The sequence below is a fragment of the Nesoenas mayeri genome (genome assembly GCF_963082525.1).
Source record: "Nesoenas mayeri genome assembly, chromosome: 8".
NCBI lineage: Eukaryota > Metazoa > Chordata > Aves > Columbiformes > Columbidae > Nesoenas > Nesoenas mayeri.
The window spans coordinates 21,859,025-21,881,420 of record NC_137554.1 but is presented as its reverse complement, the minus strand read 5'-3'; the positions used below and the strand labels follow the sequence as shown (position 1 = coordinate 21,881,420).

General features: G+C 39.0%; 1 protein-coding gene across 1 annotated transcript in view; it reads left to right on the top strand.

Annotated features, from left to right (window-relative positions):
- The window catches only part of GLIS1 (GLIS family zinc finger 1), a gene marked incomplete at its 3' end in the record, with an annotated part of 200,489 nt that overhangs the window by 5,555 nt on the left and 172,538 nt on the right, over positions 1-22,396 (top strand).

Genomic DNA, 22,396 nt, shown 5'->3' with positions numbered 1-22,396 from the left:
TGTGGGGTGTTTGTTTGTGAGTATGCCTGACTGACAAGAAGTGCTGGGTTCTTATTCAGCAGTTTCACTACGGTTGCTTGGATTTATAGTTTGTATTTCAAGGAGGTGCTACAAACGCTGGATTCAGGCAGTGAACCCTCAGAGTCTGGACTCCTGGTGCCTGAAAGGCATGGCGTAAGGTCAAATTCTGCTACTTAACAAATGCCCAATTTTCATCAATCCATCGTTAGGACGTGGCATTGAAGTTAGGTTAGGAATTGCCCACTAAAATCTGTTAGTTACTCTTTTGAGCCAGAACTTGTTAACTGAGCTGGTGTTTGTTAATCAAAATTTAGTTTTGAAATAATCCCTCTGAGGTATCACTGGGTGAATGCAAAGGGAGTTCAAACGTTCTTTTACAGTCCAAAGCAACTTACAGAGACACATGTGCACCTGAGGTTATTAATATGAAAGCAATGGGTTTTTTTGTGAAGTTAAAAAGTTAATCCTGTTTTTCTCGGTCCTCTCCTGCTCTCTGTTTTAGAGATATACGTGCTGTTTTCTTGTTGGTGTAAGACAGTTCCCACTAGGATTTTTCAGTGCATCTCTTTCTGTCCGTTCTTCTGAAAAATAAAAGCAGACTGTGTGCCCTTGGACTACTAACTTTTTCTTTTGTGAGCTCCTTAACTAGGGTGATGGCACCTTACATTGCCGTGAAGTTATGTTAATGAACACCTCAATCTGTGCTAGGTCTGTCCTGCAAACGGTAGGATGTATTTGTTCATCACTAGTGAATGCAGACAAGAGTGGAGCAACAGGTTATAAATTACCTTTTTTATTTTTCTGTTTGTTAATGCTGCAGTTCTCCTCTCCTGATTTAGAAAAAAAAAAAGAAGGTTGTTAATGTTTGGCAAGAATGAAATGAAGGTCTGTTACGCAGAATCAGGTTTGGAGGAGGGAGAAGGGGGGTTCACAAAGTATGAAGGGACAGCTACGAGCTCTAGTACTGCTCTGCCGCTATGGCTACTGCTTGTAGAAGGGACTCGTGAGATGTTTAAGCTGGTATGAACCTGAGTCAAGTGGTATCAACCACTTTTTCTTTTTCCTTTACTTTGAGCTACTTACTCCTCTTGTCGTGGTTATTTCTCTGGTGGATGCTGCAAAGGTCAAGAACGTAGGGAAGGAAAGAAGTGTGAATTCCATTCACTTGGGACTTCTTATAGTAGGTGTAGATGGGCACTGGGAGAGGATGCTAATTTATCATTCCTGATTGATAAATTTCCCCTTTTCACCACTGGGAAAAAAAAAAACCACAACGTTTTAAGTTTTGTTCCTGTTTTTTGTTTAATGCATTTTCTGTCCAGGCTATTACCTTGTGGTGCTTCCGCATGTGGGTGACTTGAGTCATGAGAGTTAGTACGAGGTATCCATGGTCAGGACAGGGTTCATTTACTGAGTGTGGTGATGTGATAGATAATGTTGGATTTTTCCACAGACAGCAGTACCGGGTTTTTTGGGGAACAGGTTTTTTTTTTTCCCTTTAAAAAAATTATTTATTTATTTTTTAACCTTGTGAAGATATTTTTAGGAGAAGTTAGGGAAAGAAAAATTTTGGGCTAGAACTGGATTTCAAATATGTGGGTTGTGATGCTTCTTGTGGTGTCATCAAGTGCCTTAGTGTCCGCTTGAGCATTTGGGAGTTCTTCCACCAAATACTGCGAGCTGCCAGTGCCTGCTCAGCATCCTATCCTTCTGCGTCAGTTTCACAGAAATAACAGAAGGCACTCAATTGCTCACTGGGATCTAATAGTAAAATCAGAGCTCTGTGTATCCAAAGGGAGTTATGCTGCAGATGGGAGAACTGCAGATCTTTCAAGGAGTGGTGTAAACTATCTTCCAACAACCCTGGTTCTCTCAAGAAGATACGGGCTAAGGATGGCTGTATGTACAAATGATATAACATGATACATCTAGAAAGTGTGAATGAGGGAGATATTAATATTTACCCAGTAAAAGGTTTTGAGAAGGAAACTGGTGACAGCTTGATTTCAGATCATCATGCTGTGTGTCTCCTGCTCTCCAGCCCCAGAGTACCATGTATCCAGTTAATTCCCTCTGCAATCTGGGTTAGATTACAAAATGCGCCTCCTGGTTTTGGTTTATCCACAGTTGAAAGCTGCATGTAGGGAGTGTAAAAGACCCTCTTTAACAAGAGCAAAATCAATTTTTATAGTTGCATGTAAAAAGACTTTTTTTTTTTTTTTCTAAACATGCCTTTACTTTCTTTTTTTAAGTTTGTTTTTTTTTTTTTTCAAAAAAGAAGAAATCAAAATGATACACTACCCTCCTAATAAAAAGGGCAGCTTTGAAGTAATCACAATGGGAAAAAAGCATCCTGCTGTTATAATGTCTGTATGGTGTTATTCTACTGCTTCACAGTACTTAAGTTATGATCCTGCAAAATGCTTCTGTCCCTGAGTAAGTCTTATTACATGAACAGCCAAACAAAAACTTGAGGGGTGGTGGTGAGGATTACTTCTGGGAATCAGATCACTTGTGTCTAAACTTTCCAGGATGGAGCCGTTGTTTGTTCACTAAAACTATCAGTATTTTGGAACTGTGCTTCATGTTTTGTTCTGTTTGGAAGCTGTTTAAAATAAACACCCAGTTTTCACCCAGCCTCCCCCTTCTGGTATGATTGGCTGTGATACACACTACGCTTTTCTTGATCATTGATTTTTCTGGGTGTCAGAAGGCAGAGTATTTGCACCCAGACGGTGCTTCCTAGAGGCATTTGTAGTCTGCTCGGCATAGAATTAACTGTACCCTAAGGTATGATGTCCAGTTTACAATGTTTTCCGGGGATTCTGTGGGTTTGGTTCTGTTTTGTTGTATTTCATGCTACAGTATTACTATTATGAAAGTAACACAGGGCAAAATAATTGTTGTCACCTGGGAAGAAACTTTTGTGAAAGAAAGCTGTAGTGGTGGCAAAAAAGTAATCTATAAAGATGTCAGATATCTGAGTGTTTTTTAATTACATTGATTATGGTTGTTATCGGGAAACACTTATCCTTTTCATTCTTTTCCAGTTTTGTTTGGTGTACCTGATTCATGACTCAGTAGAAATGACAAGATTTATCCTGTTAGTTGTGCCACTGGGAAATCATCCAAATGGCACAGACCTTTGCAGTAACCACTTCAGATATTAACTTACAGTGGGCAAAACAATTAGCTGTTCTGGTTGCAGTGGCTGGATGTTTCTTTGTTGAGAGTATTTTTTATTCAGACAAGGAAAATGTTGATTGAGTTTCTTTTATTGTTGTTTGTGGGGTTTTTTGTTTTGTTTTGTTATTTAGCTGTATCTCCTTTCAGCAAACATACGACTAATGTATTGAAATGTTTTAATTTTCTGCTGTTGAGAAGGAGAATTGAATCTTGCCATGTCAACCCCTTGTGACTATTCCCTCAGTTAGCAGGACACTCTGCATAAGAAACAGCTTAGACTGTTGGGATCTTAAGCAAAAGCATATGTTTTGGCTATATGACTTATTAGGTGTATTGAGTGGTCTTGGACCTGATTCTGCCGTTTCCTTTCATATACCTTGTCTGTATTCACCTGGATTATCCCACTGGAGCAAATGGGACTGCCTAGAACTGATAAATATTATATGGGTTGATAAGGAGACAGGGAATGGGCTCACTGGTACGGTGATCTCTAAACTCAATTTTATATAGACCTGTAGTAACATATATATATATTTATTTTTTATTTTATTTTATTTTTTTTTTTTTTTAATTTTCACGACGTTTTTCTTGCTTGCTGTATTATGCATTGGAACTCTCCACTACAAAAAAGGAATTTAAAGCTTTATTGGAAACAAACTTGCAGTAACAGAACCCCTTTTTATTTCATGATCCCACAAACCCACTTTTTTTTGGTTGTTTCTTTGTAAGGGGAGAAAGGAGAAGAAACTGCAGATTGAAAAATGTGTGCATAAAGTAATTTGGGATAAATTGTGACTGTCCCCTCCTCCCTTAAACTGTCTAAAATGTTCACTTGTCTTGAATAAGTAAATAACTTTTAGTTACTTGCTGCTGAAGGAAGTTCTTCTAACGATTTATGTTGTAAAATCGAAGTCACTGAATTGAAGATGAACTTTTCATGGTTTTAATTTAAAAGAGGTTTAAGTGTATCTAATAATTAAAATATTTGTTATTTAGGGATCAGTGATAGAGAATATTTAGTAAAAACAACCCAGAAGATCTAACAATCAACCTGTCATATAAAGGCATTTGGTACTTGTAAAATGAAAGCAAAACCCCCCTATTCTACTTCAGGAAAAACATTCAGCTGTTGGAACAAATTAAGAGAATAAATATTGTATCTGTCTTTATATTGTGTAGAAATATATGGAATAACAAGTAATGTCATATCACAGGAAATAAGTTTGATCTATGGAAGAGATTTTTTAAGTTACTAAGATTCACTTGAGGACAAAGAAGTGAAAAATAAGAAATTACTTGTTCTGGCTTTAAAATATTACATTAACACATGGAATGAAAATGGAGATTGTTATATACTCTGCTAAATGGAATGAGAAGGGAAGTATCTTTCCCTTTCTTATTTTACATTAAGAAAAAGTTTAAAATATAAATCTTGCAAGTGCTTAAGTATGTGTATTACTGTGCTCCTGTCAGTTGTCTCATCAACTAGAAATACTTTGGACTTAGAATTTTCTAAATTATGTAGTCAACTATATCTAAATGATTATTTATATGCCAGAGTTCAACTCTGTACACATTTGAGCTGTCGAAGTGTACGCTGAGGATTTTTAGTAGATTTGAAATAATATTCTGGAAGTGCTTTAAGATTCTATTAAGTAAAACTACAACTTGTGAGTGTCTTCTTGGAGATAGTACTTCTTTATTGCAACAAAGCTGTGTTGTGGTTTTTTTTTTTTTCCTTTGCTTTCAGTGAGCAAAGATGCTCAGTATGCTGAATAGGAGGGACAAAATTTTACTCTAAATGATTAATATCAGCAGGAGTCTCGCCACTAAATTTAGCTGGGTCAGTATTTCAATCCTACTATTATGAAGTTCTTTATCCTGTGTCCAGTGGAAAGCTTGTAGGACAAATAACAAGCTTGTATTGAATCCATCTCTAAGCTGGGAAGAAGAATAATGTATGGACTAGGAAGGGAAATTTGTAGTACTTTGAATATAATTTCCATGTTCAGTACCATGATTATCATTATTCTAGAAATGTGAACCTCTGCTGTTTAGTGATTTTATTTATTTATTTATTTATTTATTTTTAAGAATTGTTGAATATGTCGATGGCATTATAATTGGAGAGGGAATATAGATGTAAACCACTCCATTCTGTACTGCAGGTTTCTGTCATTATGTGTCAACAAGCTTGAACAAGGAATGCAATCTAGTAATCATTTTACAGTGCATGAAACTGCTTTTAATAGACTGTTGTTTTTGTTTGCTTCTTTTTTCTCAGCCATCAAATGTTGTTTCCCAGCACACTGATGTAACTCAAAGAATATAGGGTTCCAAAGCTACGCCAGTGCTCACTAACTGTGGCACAGCATAATCTTGCCCTACAAATGTGCAAACAATAGCAAAAGTATGTGTTTCTGAATATGACACAGCTGTTACCTTCTCCCAAGAGCAGGGAGCGTTACAATGGCATAGACAGAACGACCAGTTAAAACCACTCATGCCATTTTATGGCATTTAAATGGGGCATGTAAAAAAAGCGAGGGCTGGTTCTTTCATTCAGATGGGTATCAGTTCAGACTGCTGCAGTGCTACCTTTCTGTGCAGGCTTTGAAGAACAGAGGCAAAGAATTCCCCCTTTTCCTTCCCCTCCTACATTTCTGGCACGTGAAATCTCAGTTGAAACCTGGAACTTTCTGTTCTCAGAACCCGTGCTTCACTAGTAACCTGGAACAAGGACTCTTTTTTTTTTTGAGATTTTATTACAGTCATTAGATTGCATATATTAAATTATTGTTAATGATTATTTGTAGAAAGGGAACTACTTGAAAAACAGATAAGACATTGCCAGAGCTGCAATAGTTTGAAACCATTCTAATCATCGTAAAGTGCTTGAGTTATATCTCTAATTATGTCTGAATGTATATGTGATTATTTTGCATGGTGGATTGGTAAGGAGCACTGTTATTGAATCTGCCCGATCAAATGTATTTGAACAGTTAAATGAATGCAAAACATCTTAAACTACATCTAATTCTGGCATTTAAGTGTGTGATAAGAAAAGGGCTTTATGAGAGCTATCAAGTTGTCAGTTGTTTTAGAATGAGGGGAAAGCAAATGCATTCTTATGTGGTTTTATGCATATTTAGCTAGAGGGGAAAATGACACTAAGGCGACATCATGAAATACTGTAAAACTAACTTTTTAATACAGATCTGCATTGTTGTTTTAAGTGCTTAAGGGGTTGGCGGTTTGGTTTGTTTTGGAACTCGCTGAACTATATGAAGTGTGTCTCCAGGGGCCTGGTATTTTAATACCTACTAGAAGGTTGTATAACAGTAGATGATGTATTTTGCCTGCCTTCCAATGCTGTAAATAAATTACACATGCTGCCTTGGGAGAACATATCCAAGGTGTAAATCAAAGGCTAATATAAGAGAAAAAAGCCCCAATTAGTGATATCTTGTAACTGATTAGAATTTGTTAATTTACCTATAATCAAGAGATATAAGAGCAATAATATGTATAAAATTGTTAAGTTGAGGCATTTCCCAAGAAGAGGTAGAGGGTCTAGGATTATTTAAAGTAAGTTCTGTGATTCACTGCTTTTTCACAATTTGCTGTGGTTAAGTCACTTAAATACTGAAGTCAACATTCCCCTAGGCAAAGAAAGATAATATAATTTTAAGCATACTGTAAAAATTGAAATTTGATAGCTTCCACTCTATAAACCTATCTAAGTCTTGGTTATATTAAAAGGAAGATAGATACATGTGTCAGTTTTGGAGCTTTTTCTTGTTTGTTTTGTTTTTTGTTTTTAGATTAAAGAATTATGAATGTGCTTCAAACAAGCAACAAAACAGTTTATTAATGTGAATGTTTTGCTAAATACTACATGCTTTATGCAACTCCCATTCCTTTATAATAAGTTTACATACTAATTCTTTGGAATGCTAGATGCCTAAAGCTAGACAGAAATGCTGTGCAGTTTCAGATATCTAGGAGTGGGCTTGTGAAACAGGATATTTAACTGGGAGAGATGAGTAGCACATTTCAGAGTTATTAGGGCAGAACAAGAAGTCAAGAGGATGACTTTAAAAAAGTTACAAAATTATTTTCTGGGCATGAGACTTAAATACCTTAGAGTTATTTGTTTGAAATACAAGAGTAGATTTCCCATGTATGTAGGTTCTAGAATGCATTGTTTTATTATTATTTTGTTTAACTTCTTTTTAGATGTCTGCCTCCCTCTGAAGCAGCTGGCTTTGATTTAGCCTGAATCCTTCACTGTGGGCATATGATCAGTCGCTTACGATGACTGTATGTTGTGCTCTTTGATGGAACATCTCTGCAGTGGAACATCTCACTCGAGAGAGAAGACCAAATAGTAAAGGAAGGGTGCTCAAGGAACGAGCATTTGGCATTCAGAAGGACTCATTTTATGCCAAAACAGCTTTCACTTATTGTTCCTTATGTATTGTTCCTGCCTACCTCCCAGCCCCGATCTGTGCTGGACAGAGAAGAGAGTTAAAGGGAGAACAGATAAAAGAGGATATTTCTGTTTTATTTCTGAGTTGTTGTTTTGTTTGCTTTTTTTTTAATCCCAGAAAGCATTTAACATGAGGTTTCATAAATTTTGCTCTGCCCTGCTGCTCCTGCTGAAATTGCAGGAAGTTGTAGCTTTGACTTCAGGAAGAGGCCAGTACTGAATGTTTCTTAAAATCTCATCCATGCTCTTTTGAGGCACAGAAGAGAAGGTCCAAGTGTTCAACTCTCTCCCAGAGAGAAAAGTGTGCAAGCAGAAGCAGCCCATTAGCTCAGATGCCAAGGTCAGCACAGCATGCCCACCTTTAATTTTTCTTCCTGTTCAAGACCCTGCATAGGTCTAAAGCTGGTGTTATCTGCCATTGTACATGAAAAAGGCAAAAATGGTGAAGGGTTGTGATAGCAGTTGATATGACCCAATATATAAATGTTTCGGATGAAAAGAGTTAGGGTGCTTGAACTCTGTTCTAGGCTGTACCACTTGTATCATTTTGGGGCAAGTATGTGTACTGTTTATGATATTTCTATTGCAAGAGTGTAACGGAGTATGGTGTGGTGAACGAAACAGCAGTTGTTTCGGCACACCATCAGGGCCTGTTTAATTTTCTGTTCTGAGGAACAGAGTTGGTTAGTTCAGGTGCAGTGTTTGGGTGATGTGGCTGTGCTGTGTTTGAGATCTGATGTGGTGGTGGTGGTGTGGGATGCTACACTGTGATGTGTAGCTCTATCAGTCTGGGGTGGCACTTGCTTGAGCATGGCCATACCCCTCTATACAGTGTATGAGTGGACCAGATTTCTCTCTTTGCTACATGAAGTATGTGGTGCTTGCCTTTGTTGGTAAGTCTCTTAAAGTGTTGGTGGTAAAAAAATGCAAAATACGTATTTGTTACCTTTGGGGGAGCAAGGTTTTTAGTGGAACATTTTGGTTGGGCTTCTTTCTGCTTGGCATCTGCTTTAGGCTGCCAATTGCAGAATTGTTGCTGAGGAACAAATACATTTATTTTAGTGCTTGACATGCTGAGGTGAGGGAAAGGAGGCTGCATTAAAGGAGCTGTGTTGGAAATAGCTAATGTAAGTACCTGTTGGGAAGAAAATCTTTCTACCCTGGTGTGCTGGAGGAAGCAACTTCAGGGTTGCCCTTGCCTTTCAGCAGATGGCTGTTGTTCTTGAGGCAGAAATCACCATATGGATTGTATGCCCTCTGGGATTGAAGTGCAGGTAGCTACTCCAAAGTTCCTGAGATCCTTGTTGCTCTAGCAGAACAGATTTTGCATGCAGCTGAGACTGTCTCCCAGGACTTGAAGAAGAAAAAGCAGCACTACATTCCTTCTTTCTGGATATCTGATTGTTGTAATGTTCAATTTCCTTGAAGTCATCAAAGCTGGTTTATGTTCAACTGAAACTGAGCTGGCCTGATTCCATTATTCCTAGCTCTAGTGCAAATCTGAAGTGATGCCATTTTTAAACCAAGAGTGAATAAAAAGGAGACAGACTTGGGCCCTGGAGGGCTAATGTGTGTAAGTTTGTTGTGTAAGTATGGACTCATTTCACTTGGCAAAAGAAAAAGATGTCTCACATTTTTAATCTGAACTGGTTTGTGTATTTTTTTCCTCTTGCCAACTTACCACAAATTGGCTTATATTCTTTTTCGTGGAGTTTCTGAGCTATTCGATAAGGTTTGCTGACTTGTCATATTTTCATGTGGATAAGCTACAGCCTATGTGTGTGAGTGGTTCTCTTTTCAAAACAAAGTTCCCCATGTATTTCAGCATTTCTCTGATTTGAATGGGTATGCGGGAAATTTAAGGGGATGTTTACCCCTAGAGCCCACTTGCTCTTTCCGTGCCCTTCAGTCTTAATAACTTATTCTTTCTGCTCTGTTAGCCTCCTGGCCTCTGCCTTTTACTTTGTGCAACTTTGCTGTTGGCTTATTTTTAAATATGTATAAAGGGCTGCAACTTATTTGAATTGTGGGCTAAATATGTGGAAGTATGGCAACTGGTGTAAATAGCTTTTGGTCTGTTGAATGTGTAAATACTCAAAATCTGTCAGAGTGATTTAGCTAGCTTTTATTGGAAACATTATTCATATGAGATCCCCATTCTTTTACTGCATCCCGTCAGAAGCTGTTAGGCAGAGATTACTGGCATGAATACTTGGATTGCTTTGTCAAAATTTGCTTTTATGCCTATTTGGTTATAAGTTTACCACTTCCACAAATACTTTGACAAGTCTGTATATTTTGCACGATTAGTCACAGAAAGACAATGTAAAGGGAACCAAAATCTAGAAAGTCAGAGCAAACCATTGGAATGATTAATTATCAGTAGTGTTTTGAGCCTGAATGCATGATGGCATTGGCTACAAGTACAGTTTATTTGGCCAATTTGTGTTAAGACACTGGTGTTTTGCAGAGGTTTGCTACGTCAGTGGTACCCAGGTTAAGTTTCTCAAAATGGGACTGACCTGCTTGGGGTTAGTGTTAATGCCAACAACAGAGTTTTTATTAGCTGCTGGAGAAGTTGTTGGGAGACTTAAGAATTAAGGACAGTAAACATTACCAGTGAGAAAGATGTTTTATGTGTGGGGTAGATGTTTCAGCAACAAGTGGTCACTCTGAAGTGCCAGGGAGGCAGTTTCAGAACTTAGATAATAAGACTTCAGAAGAACCTTGGTGAAAAATAGCTTCATAACCAACTAGCATTTAGGTCAAAATGAATTTTGATATTAGCTGCCACTGGAGAAAACAACCTGGAAGGTTGGATACAGCTTCTAGTGTGAAGGCTCCTGACTACAGCATTTACTAGTTAGATAAGTAACCCTGATGTAGAATATAAGCTGGATATGACAAGGACCTTCTAAACATGGAATCCACTGATTTATAGATCAGAGTTATAATTCATATGCATGGTGCCCACACATCCTTAAAAGGCACCAGTCTTGTTCTGCTTGTATGGAAGAAAATCTATTGCATCCTTTCTGAACCTGTGTGTGGCTGTAGCATTTCCCTGTTGGTACTAAGTACTTTGTGAAATGCACTTGGCATTGAGCACTTTCTGTCTCTTCTACATTGGTTTGTTCTTCCACAGAGATTATGTGGGCTTGGCACTAGGAAAGATGTTAACTAGGAATATACTTAGCTTTTGATATATGGTGCCCAAGCAGGCTGGGACTTGTTTGTCCCTGGAGTTTTTAAAGACAGGCTGGATGGAAATCCTATTGTGGGATGTACCTCTTGGGACCCAACCGTATTTCTGGTGCCATTTTTAATTCTCATGCTCAACTGCTTACACATGATAAAGAGTTACAAGAGGTCCCTCAAACTGCAATACTCCAGGCTTCTATCCTCTCTGACTTAGTGAACAAAGTTCAAATCTCTCCATGTCTAATGTTGGTGTTTCTGGCCACTCGTTTGTCAAGAAAACACTGAGAAGGCATGCAATAGAAACCAAACTGAGAGAAGGGCTCTACGGGCAGCAGTTGGGAGAACCAGTGGTGGGACAACTGGGCATGGAAAATGATTGATTTTTATGTGCAAAGCAGTTGTGAAATGTTCTGTGGCGTTCTGGGGACATGCCATTGCTAACAAACGATTGCCTGTTGGGGACAGAAAATGCCAGCCATTGTTCTGAAGAAGGAAATAGCCTTATTGATACTGAATTAGGCTCACATTGAATAATAATTATTATTCATTTGCAGTGCATCCTGTTTTCCAGATATAAAAATTAAGTGGCCATACTGAAGTCCTTCAGCATTATTAGGCTTTAGTTGTCGGTCATTTTTACATCCTTATGGTCCAGGTGGAGTTTAGACTGTTTAGGACTAGAGATGTATTGTGGTGGAAAGGAAGCTGTTCTGCTGCTTAGAAGAGTTTGTCAAGCTTGTTCTTGTTTCATCACAAGCCTGGGAGCGAGGCTGGCAAAGGTAAATGTGTTGGTAGATTAGCCTGAAGCTTCTGGCATACATTTTGAATTGTTAGATGCAATACTGGTGGCATAAAAATAGTAGTATAGAAAACAATGTTGCCTTTTGAATGAAGTTAAAACTGATTTATCTATAGAAACTGAGATGTGTACCAGGCAACAATATTTTATACAGTGACAGTATTTTGTATACAACTCTGAAAGTCTGAGTTTTATTCCCTATGTTATCTAATAGTTACTACTGAAATCCTGACAGAAAATAGAAAACCACTGCCAGTAAAGTTTGTCTGTTAATTCAGATTAAGGGAATAATACATAAAAATGAGGATGGGACTAGCATGCAACGTGCATTTCTTAAACAATGATCAGGAAGTGGACAATTAATAGTTTCATACAGTCAAACACATGAGTCTGTGTCTTGGCATGGAGGATATAAACTGTTTTTGTAGCTGTATGACCTGGAGACCAGTGACACTGAAAAGGATTGGGATGTCATATTCAATTGGTATGAGAAGATACATTTCTAATGGAGTAAGAGGTGATGTGAAACATTATTAAAAAGCACAGAGAAATGATGTTGTCTTTCTGTTAAGCATCACTCTAGTTGCAGGAAGATAGAGTAATGCTCACACTTTCTTAAACGGCTTTGAAAAATCAAAGGATTTGGATAAGAACTGGAAGATGCTAACACATATGTGGTATTGATGGACTAATGGAATATTAGAGGTGATCTGGTGTGTTCCAGAAATGCACCAAAGGAGAAAATATGTGATACTTGAGGGTTCTTTTGAGTGCAGGTAAATGCAGAAAGGCATCTCCTGGCTGGAAACTTGAGCTAAGAAAGATCAAACGAGAAGGAAGACCCTTGTTTTTGACTGCAAGAATGATTAACACAGCTTAGCAAAGGATGTGATAAATCCTCTGGTACGTGGAGTTGCTGAGCCAGTTTTAGATGTTCCTATGGAAGAAATGATTAATTTCAACCATGGATGATTGCATTAAGTGGTAGAATCACTAGATGAACAAACTGGACCATCCCAACAGCTTCCATCTGTAAAAGATCACGTCCCAGACCACCTCCTTCTGTCAGACCTGGTGCTGCTTTTCCTTCATGTGCCCTCTGCATTCCAGTCCTTGGGCCTAGCATCCATATTAGGTTCAAATTTAGGTACTCATTCTGGATTTTGACATAAAGAGTAGGGAGCGGGCTGGGGAAGCAGGAGCATTATGGCACCACAATCACACGGTTTTAACAGAAATTACGGTAAGGCAATTGCTAACAACTAGTCTTTCCTCCAAACCACTTTTTCTTTCCTCTTGTTATATCTCTCTCTCTCCAGCAAACAGCACCACTCCTCTGTGACTAGACTAGTCTCTATTCAGAGATGTTGTGATGGAACCTGCTGTCTCTTAGGACCTGGACTGAGACCAAATAAAACCAAGTGCTGGGTTTAAAACCTGGATGTGTAAGGAAAGGGTGACAGCTGTGTTCTTCCTTCTCTTACCAAGCACTGATGATTTCCAGCATTAATGTCTTCCCTTTCTTTGCTTTCTGAAATGAAAACAAAGGTTCTTAGCCTCCTTCCTAGCATAGCAATAGTGACATACTAACACAGTTATTACAGCAAACATTGTGGCGCTCTCTGGTCGTGATGTTTTCTTTCTGTGGGGAGACTGAAATACTAACTCACAAATAATGTCTTTAGAAGTCATATTAGTCACACATTTTTAAGACATTCCAAAATCATACCAACCTCCTTCTGAGCTTGTCTGTTGCTACCAATGATTCAAAGTTTTGAAAACTCTCCTTTAGTTTTGATTTACATTTTGGTCTTGGGCACTTGTTATTTCTGGCAGATGCCAGCTCAGTTTCATTAAAGAAAAATCTGTTTTACAGCCACGCAGCTCAGATCTGCTGCGCTTCTAATAATTGATGGCTGGTTTCCTTATTTCCTGCATTGTAGAAAAATAAGGACCTTGTTAGACCCAAACAAGCCTGCATAAAGTCACAGTGTGAAACATCAGGTTGGGGGTGAGCAGAGCAGCTGTGGGCAGGTTTTACAACTTTGGGCCACAGTTGATTGAGGCAGCCAAGGGAAACTGAGAGATACCCACATGACTAAAACTCAGTTGAGTTCTTTGGCTCCCTGGCCTGAGATTTATATTTGTGACACCTTCCCCCTCTGTCAGTCCCTGGGCCAGACACAAGTCTGTGTCTGTGTATGTACTTACGGCTCTGCACACCCTGTGGTGTGGCCGCTGTACCCATGGCTTGCCATGCCACTGTGGGACACATCTATTGCTAGTGTTGGCTGTCTTGCTCCAACAGCCCACAACAGTGCAAGTGTGTGCTTTGGAAGAAAGCAGCTGGCATGTGGTGGGGATGAAAAATCAAGAGCAAACACTTGCAGAATTTCGGCAAGTGGGCAAATTAATTTCAGTCTGAACTGTCATCACGAGGGCCTTTTTTTCCCTTCTCCTTCCCTTTGGGTGGTATCTTTGATTTATATTTCTGAATGGTGCAAGCGATTGCCCTTTGGTGCCCACTAAGAGCATGTGCAGTTCATTTTTTTTTTTTTATAGATGATCAATCTTATCAGATACTTGGTTTATGTTATTGTGAACAGTTTTATTTATTTATTTGTTGTTATTTTAAGAGTCAGTGAAATCCATTGATGCCTACACTAATTGAAAACAAGTGTAAGTTTTAGCAAACAGCTAATGTCTGTCAGGTGTTCTTCCACAATGAAATAGCTGTCAGATGCCTCCTATCATATTGCCACTCTATAAGCCTGGCAGTAGAGAGAGAATCCTGTCTTAGAGATTCATGGAGTTAAATGGCTTCTAGGAAGCCAAGCAGTGACACCTGAACAGTATTATAAAAGGCAGGGGTTTTTTGTTTGTGTAATGTTCCTATCAGTTCCAGTCTGTTTCCTTTAAGGACTGGATGGTTGTTTACAGGCAAGACAAATATGTGATGAGTCCCCTAGGCATTCCTTTGAAGGACTTGCTCTTCAAGGTGCTGAAGAGTTTGTAGGAACTGTAGAACTGAAAAATCAAGCCTTTAAGTTTCCTCTACTAAAGGTCTGATCCAGAGAGGTATTTCAGCACCTAAGTCCCATTGACATCAGTGAAAATTCAGTGCCTAAATACCTCTCTGGATCTGGTCCTTAGTTTTCTGGCATTGAATATTCAGGTTTCTGTGACTCTCCTTTTATGGCGTCTTCTGTGAGTGGTGCAGTTTAAATTCTTCCCATCATGAGTTCCAGCACATGGTGCAGACAGGTGCCTAAAAAGCTATGCCATCTGATAATCTACTGTTCTACCAAGGAGTTGAGGCCTCCTAGACAAGCAGTGGGGTGGGAGAACAACTGAGAAAATACACTGCTCTTTTGTTAATTTAGTGTTACTGAGTGAGGATGGGGATAACCTTCAGGCACTATATTGAGAGGGAAACTAAAGTTCCATATTCATTTGCTTGGATGAAAATCCAGGGAAAAGTGGGAGATTTTTATTGGCATTTCCTCCATTCAATGTTGATCTTATCATGCTGGTTTAGTGGCAGAGCTCCTTTGGCTCCTTGCCAGGTGGTACCATTGGAGTCCATCTGAGATGTGCAAGATAAAAGATCTCAGGGAATTATAAGTATTATGACTTCCCTGTCAAACTATTCTGATGCATAGAGTGTTCTGACCCAGAAAACTAGCTTTTGTTTTAAAATTTTGTTATTGAAAGAAAAGGAAACACAAAAGCTGGAAAGTGGAGCCTGATATTTATAGGCATCCTGAGAGCAGCTGTAATTAGTGCAGGTTTTTGGAAGAGACTTGTTCCTCTGCCAGCAAAGAGCCCTGGTGTTTGGCCAGGTTAGATGTAGCCTGGGAGTAAGGACTTAGGCACTGCCTGCCGTACTCTGGTTCTGTGTCTGGCACTGAGAACATGAAGTGTCCTCTCACTTAACGTATAAAATAAAATACTTTGTCTGCTCCTGGTGTGTCCTGTGAGACACCCCAGAGGTGTGAGTCACTGCCCAGCCATTTGGGCCAGTTAGAGAACAAGTCTCAGACTTGTGAAGGGCTGCATGAGTGTGCTGTGAGGGTTACTCTGATGGGTGCTGTGATGATGATCACCCTACTGGTGATATGCAGCTCCCATTTTCAAAGGTGAACATTTGAGAAAGGAGTGAAATCTAGAAGATGCTGTGTTTGGACTTACATAAAACTGACATTGATTTCAGCTGTTTCCCATAGAAGAAAGTGCTCCAACTGTAGAGTTGGACAGGGAGAGAAAATGTGTTGACCCATTTCCTTCTGAGAGGTGAATGATCGTCAGGGCACCCAGACCATCTGTGTCTCTGCACATCCTAGGCTGATCAGTTGGTGGCTGAAGGGTTGGGAGAAGTTGAAGGTGAGATTGGACATGGAAGGGGAGGAACACTGGGAAAAGATAGGAGGAAAAGAAAAAAAGCAGAAACCAATGCAGATCAACTAATTTAGACATGAGTATGGGCCCATCTGCACAAAGTGGTCAAACCAGACCTGCAGGAAGAGTGTGTTTGATCAAAGTAGTCACTAAGGGAAAAAAAAATATATATATTCTTTATTCTTTATTTGTGAGCTGCTTGTTCCTCAGTTTTCAAAATGCATGAGAGGAAAACATTTTTACTTCCTTTCTCAAGGACTATAGAGCTGTTGTAACTCCAATTTCCCTGGTTTTAGACAGGAATCGGAACTATTCCCCACTTCCAGATCCTACAGAAGTCAGTGGGACCTCAGAAAAAGAATATTGCTTCTTATAGAGCTAAACTGAGTGAGCCACATAGCAAGTTGGCCAGCTCTAGGACACAGTGGGCAGCATGCCACACAGAAAGGTGCTGGGGGATGAACAGGGACTCCAGTGAAAACCCTGGTCTTTCTCATCTGTCCTACTGTAGGGCGGAAGGCTGGGCAGGGAGGGTGTCTTATCCAAAGCCCACTGGCTTGGTGGGAGCAAAGGACTGGAAAGGACCACGCAGACAACTGAATCCAGTTTGCTGCTGTTGCAGGAAACCGATGCTCAGTCTGGGGAGCATCTGTCCCACACCACTCAGAAGCCACAAAGCACTGCCCAGCAGCCTATAACAGAGATCATTAGTGGAAAATACCAAAAGCCACAGACTGCTGCGTACAGTAGAGAGCAGGAGAGGTTGAAAGCACTGACTGTGGCTTGCAATTCTGGAAAGGCTGGGAATTTCCTTAAATAAAAATCCCTAGGTGATCCAAGCATCGAATTTGATCATTGGTTTAAGTACCAAAACCAAATACCTTGTGTTATTTGTGTACTTGGACAATCAGAGAATGGGTGACAAACTGGTGCCTACCAACCTATGAGTGGAGAGGCTGAGGAATGCTCACGGGGATCCTGTGCATGCTGTTTGAACTCAGAGGTGTTTACAGCAACCACATTTCCATACAGTGAACAAGAGAAGGTGCTTTTTTGTTTTGTTTTTCCCCTTCTTTTTCCTTTCTTCCCCTCTCTCTTTTAATCACTGAACCCAATGGCTCCTCTGAGTTATGAGGGATTTTTACAGCGGAGTTGCATGGTGGAGAGACCTGGTTTTCATTGTGCAGTCCAGGATATCAGTTTTAACCCAGAGGCAGTGATGTTATTTAACAGGTGCCTTAAAGGCATAGTGCTTATTTAATAATCGTCTCCATATCAAAATTATGTAAATTGAAATTGCTTAGGTACGCAATTAATTGTGAATGCTTTAGCCATTTTTAAAGGCATAAGACAATACCTGAAGTTCCATTTTAAGAATATCCAGGTCAAAGGACACACATGTTTTTATTTTCTTATTTGAGGTATAATGTGTTCAAGGCAGATTTATGGCACAACCTTTGTTTATTGACTTGTACTTTTCCACATGAAACTAATGGAACATGACAGATGATATTTATGAGGCATGTGTTCCTGATTAAATCATGTTAGACATTAAAACCTGATAAAAGAACGTATTTTAAAGGGTGGATTAATAGAAAAGGAGGCAGCATTGATTGGGGAGTTTACACGGAACGAGACACACTGGTCTTAGACTGAGTATTTATAGGTGAGATATGTAGTTATAAAACTCTAGAAACTGAACAGAAAAGATTAATAAGTTTTTGCTTTTTGGGAAGTTTGAGTTTTGTTTTTCTCCCTTTGTGAGCCACTGCCCACCTCGTATTTCTGGTTTTTCAAGTGAATTTATTCAGTTCTACTTAAGAACTTGTGACCCTTAATGGCCTATTGCTTTTACTGTTGGTGGTACCTGCATTCTCTATGCTTCAGGATTCCCAGTCAGCAGATCTGTCCAAGCAGCTTTTGACACTGCTAAAAGCTGCTCTATAAACATGCTCCAAGTTCTGCTTTATGCGGGTGCAAATTGGGTAAGTCGGTAAATCAGCAAGAGTGAGCTGGAGCTGCTTCTCCCCACCTTGATATCTGGGTCTTCGCATAGAGTTCTTAGCAATAGGTTAGTAGGGAATCGCCCTGTGTAATATTTTGCATGTCAGGTTAAGAGTGTCTTCTAAGTATTTCCTGTGGAGAGCAATTATAGGACTTTGATAAACACAAGAAGTCGGAAGAGTTAGAATTTGTTTTATTGTCTTACTTAAGTCTAAAAGGAAATCAGATACCTGAATTCTGCTTTTAGTTACACAGGTGCAAACCTGCAATATTTCTGCTGATTTCAGTTACATGGGTGTAGCAAAGGGGTGCAGCATTTTTACTCCTGAATTTTAGCATTCTGTGGCTGAATTTGTGGTAGCCTGGATCTTCCTCAACTATGTATCTTCTCTAGAACAGACAAATTGTTGCATGAGAAGACGGCCTTGAGCTTGTAAGCTAGTTTATATTGCATTTTACCTCATATCAGCTCAGATTTTTAGAAGTACTGTTCACTGTAAGAAAACATTTTCTTAAGTATACTTTTTATGACAACAAAGTAAAATTGCGTATTGTTGTGCAATATTCACCTCCTTCCTATGACCTCTTCATGGTAACTGAAAGACTTGTGCCAAATTAGTAGTCATTTACTTTTAATCTAAAACCAATATATTTTCTGGATGAGATACAGTAAAAAAAAAAAAAAAAAGTTAAAATTACAGGTTTCAAATATTTATCTGATAAAATGCTTCAATATCTTCTACAGAGATGGAATGCAAATTATAGGCACATTTATAATTTGCTTTTATTTGGACTTATCAGGACAGATAAATGATATTTATAAAATAAGAAAGCTATATAAAAGAAATACAGCTTTCTGTGAATAGAATTGTTTCCATAAAGCGTTGTGTGATTCAATTTGAGGTAAAACAAGACTTTCCTCCCAGTGTCATCAGAATGAGTTGTATTTGAAAATCTGATAGCTAAAGTACATCCCTGCTTTCCAACAAATCCAGTGGAAATGATGAAACATTCCTCTCTACCTGAGATTTTAGGATAAGCCATCTTTCACACTAGAAAGTGAAAATCTTCATGATGCAGATGTTTCCTTGTAGAGATTTCAGCCCTCCATCCCCAAGCATATGGCATAAGCCAAACTAACAGATGTTAGAGAATAAAAAGAAGAGAATAAAAAAATAACACTGGAAGTAATTTAAGATTGTTATATTAACATTTTGCCTCCTAAAGGATTTAGCATAATTTTAAAAGGCTTCCAAGATGGATTGAATAATAGATCAGAGGCTTAAAAAAAGGTGTATTGAGATTGAAAAGAATGGGAATGATTTTGTTGTGAACCGATACAGATCAGAGATGCACAGTGTTTGTGCAAAAAAAACAGGCAGGGGGGTAGAAAATGAATGGTATTGAAGAAGATGCAGCTTAGGCTCTCAGTCATACATAAAATGGAAAAAATTATCACTTTTAGTAAGATGGTATCTTCAAATGGGTAACTGGATGTTGAACGGGAAGGGCAGGTAGAAAAATATTTGTTGCATTTTGGTTTATACAAGTGATGGTACCCCTAAGCGTCATAAGGTCATTGCAACCCTATGCCCTCATAACTGGGTTGTCAGGTTCTCCTGGAAAAATAGCACTTTTAATCACCAGTGAAAATGGCTGGTGATGATGGTCAGCACTCAATAGGTGACAGACAACCTCTTTCCTCAGCCAGGTTCAAGTCTTCCTACACCATTTCTGGTAGAACTTTGCCGAGTCTGTTCTTATATGCTGCCAAGAACAGAGATTCTCTGCTCCCTCATCATAATGCTTGGCTGTCTTTCACAGCTCTCTCCTTGATGTTTAAACTCAGTGTCACTTGCTAAGCTTGACTTCTGTCAGCAAAATTCATTTGGAGCTTTATGTAGTAGTGCTAGCAACAGGACAGGAACTGGATCTAGAAATCTTCTTCTTAGATTTTTCTAAGTCTGTGTGAGCTGAAGGACACATAGATTCCTTTAGCTCCAACAGATACTGCTTCCCTTGGAAAATCAGTCATGCTATTAGTGATTTCCTGTCTCATAAAAGAATTGTCCTTGGAGTCAAAGTGTTGGTACCAGGCTGCCAGGGGGGAAGCCCTGCAGTTACAACATTCCTCACAATCTGGCTTCGTACTGGAAAGGTTTTCATTGGCTCCAACAGTTTCTCTACTTCCTTTGCTCTGTCCTACCATGCTTTCTGAGAGTGGTTGTTCCTCTTCAATGTGTTGCTTTTTCTTTGTGTGTTTTGGTTTGATTTGGTTTGCTTTTTTTTAGCTTACTGCTGGTTTTTGTTTCTGCGTCTCCTTGCTGTGAAGGATGCAGACTAATGGTGCCAGGACATTGCTGAAGGAAGCTAAACAGGCTGAGCAGGAGGACTTCGGGAGATAACTGTAACAGCTAAATTGCGCATCAGGATCTCCCTGGGTGCTGCTTGGGAAACGACGATGACCTACTCGCCACGGTGTTGGGTCATTGTAAAAAGAAGACAACTCCAAGGAACCCCAGCTGGTATGCAGAGAGAGACAGTCTCAGGGAGCACTGTCTCCATGGGATAATTGAGTACTAGGTGTCAGTGAGGTGAAGTCCATGTCTAACATGTGCCACTGTCTTTTGTGGTGCATTCTAGATGGTACCGAACAGCGATATTTAAGTCCTTATTGTCAAGCATGTTCAAAGCACTATGCTAGGTAACTATACATATAGCATAAGCATTAACCCAGCTCTCCGCGCTGCTGGGAGGCAGCAGTGCCCCATTTCCCGCCTTTAGAGCTTACTGCATCAAAGAGAAGAAGGGATGCAAATCAAATCCAAAGGTTGTAAGAAGTTTGTGTTTAATCTGCATTTCTAATATAAACAGAAAGAAAAATGCATATCAGCGAGTACTGATTAATTAGATCCCTGTGCTGGCGGCCAAGAATGGAGAGCATAATGCCATATAGAGTATATACAACATGGTATTTTTATGAATCAGCCAGGGAAGGCATCCAGGCTCTTTCAGTAGGTTGGTAAAGGATTTGGCTAATTTTCAGATTTTTAAGCCATCTGGAAAAATTTAGCCAAAATTACCTGCCTCACAGTCCCAAGATAAATAATTTTCCTACTTATACAATTGTCCCTCATTAAGCTAGACAGGTTAGGCTGTGATATTATAATTCAGGCTTTTATAGAGGATTTTGTAGATACAGTTTCGATGGTGAAAGTGATAGCAGTATGAGCCCCAATTGAGAAGAACAGAAAAAATTGTTTAATGGAGTGGAATAAACACTCCATGAAACAGAAACAGTTAAACAGAGGCAACTCTGTTCAGCTCTGTGCTGTTTAAGACATTGTCCTTTCTGACACATGTTTTATCTAAATAGTTCAGTATGCACCGTAGTGCATATGTTTATATACTTACATATTAATATGTACTAAATATATATAATGTATAATATAAATAACCTCTTTTGTGAATCAAAGATACTAAAGTGTCCTATATGTTACTGCATCACCTACAATTTTGAAAAGCAGCGGTAAATAATTCTCTCTTAAAAACCAGCTTCATTTTATTTATCTCTTCTCTGCATTCATACACAAACTCTTGTAACTGAGAAGGGAAGGGTGAAAGAAGACAAAAAGTAAATATTGTTATTTTTTCAGTTTTAAGTGAAAAGAAGTTTATGAACCTGATGCTGTGTAAATGGAGACTTGGCTCATCATTGCAATCTTGAACTAGCTGTGCAGCTTCTCTGTGCCTTGGGCTTGCTGCTTGCAGGATGAGGCTAGTGGTACTTCTCTGCTTTTGTAAAGTGCTTAGTGACTGAGGGGAGAATATGTGGTCCAAGAGCACTCTATGTAAGTAAATATTGTAACCCAGAAATCCTTAGAGCTCCACTTTTGAGAAGACTGGTAAAAAAGTTGAGTTTCACTTAATGTGGAACTGATGAAGCTATTGAATGGAGCAGCTTGTCAGTGCAACCAAAACTATGTGCAGGGAGAAAGAAACTTCTGGTGCCCATTTCTGTTCATGCCAACCACTACCCCTCTTTTTTTTTTTTTCTTTTTTTTTCTTTTTTTTTTTTAAATAAACTTTGTTATTCTTCTCCTTTGGAATGAGGATTTTGAATGCTAAGAATTACTCAAGGCTCATAAAATGCAAGGCTTGGGACTACAAGAACTAGTATTTCCAGGACAAACATCATGATTGAAGATCGCAAGGGGGAGGGGCACATGTAATTGTAAAATACTAAGGACTTTTACCGGATGGAAGAGTTCTCTGAAGCAAAGCTAGGCTGGTTA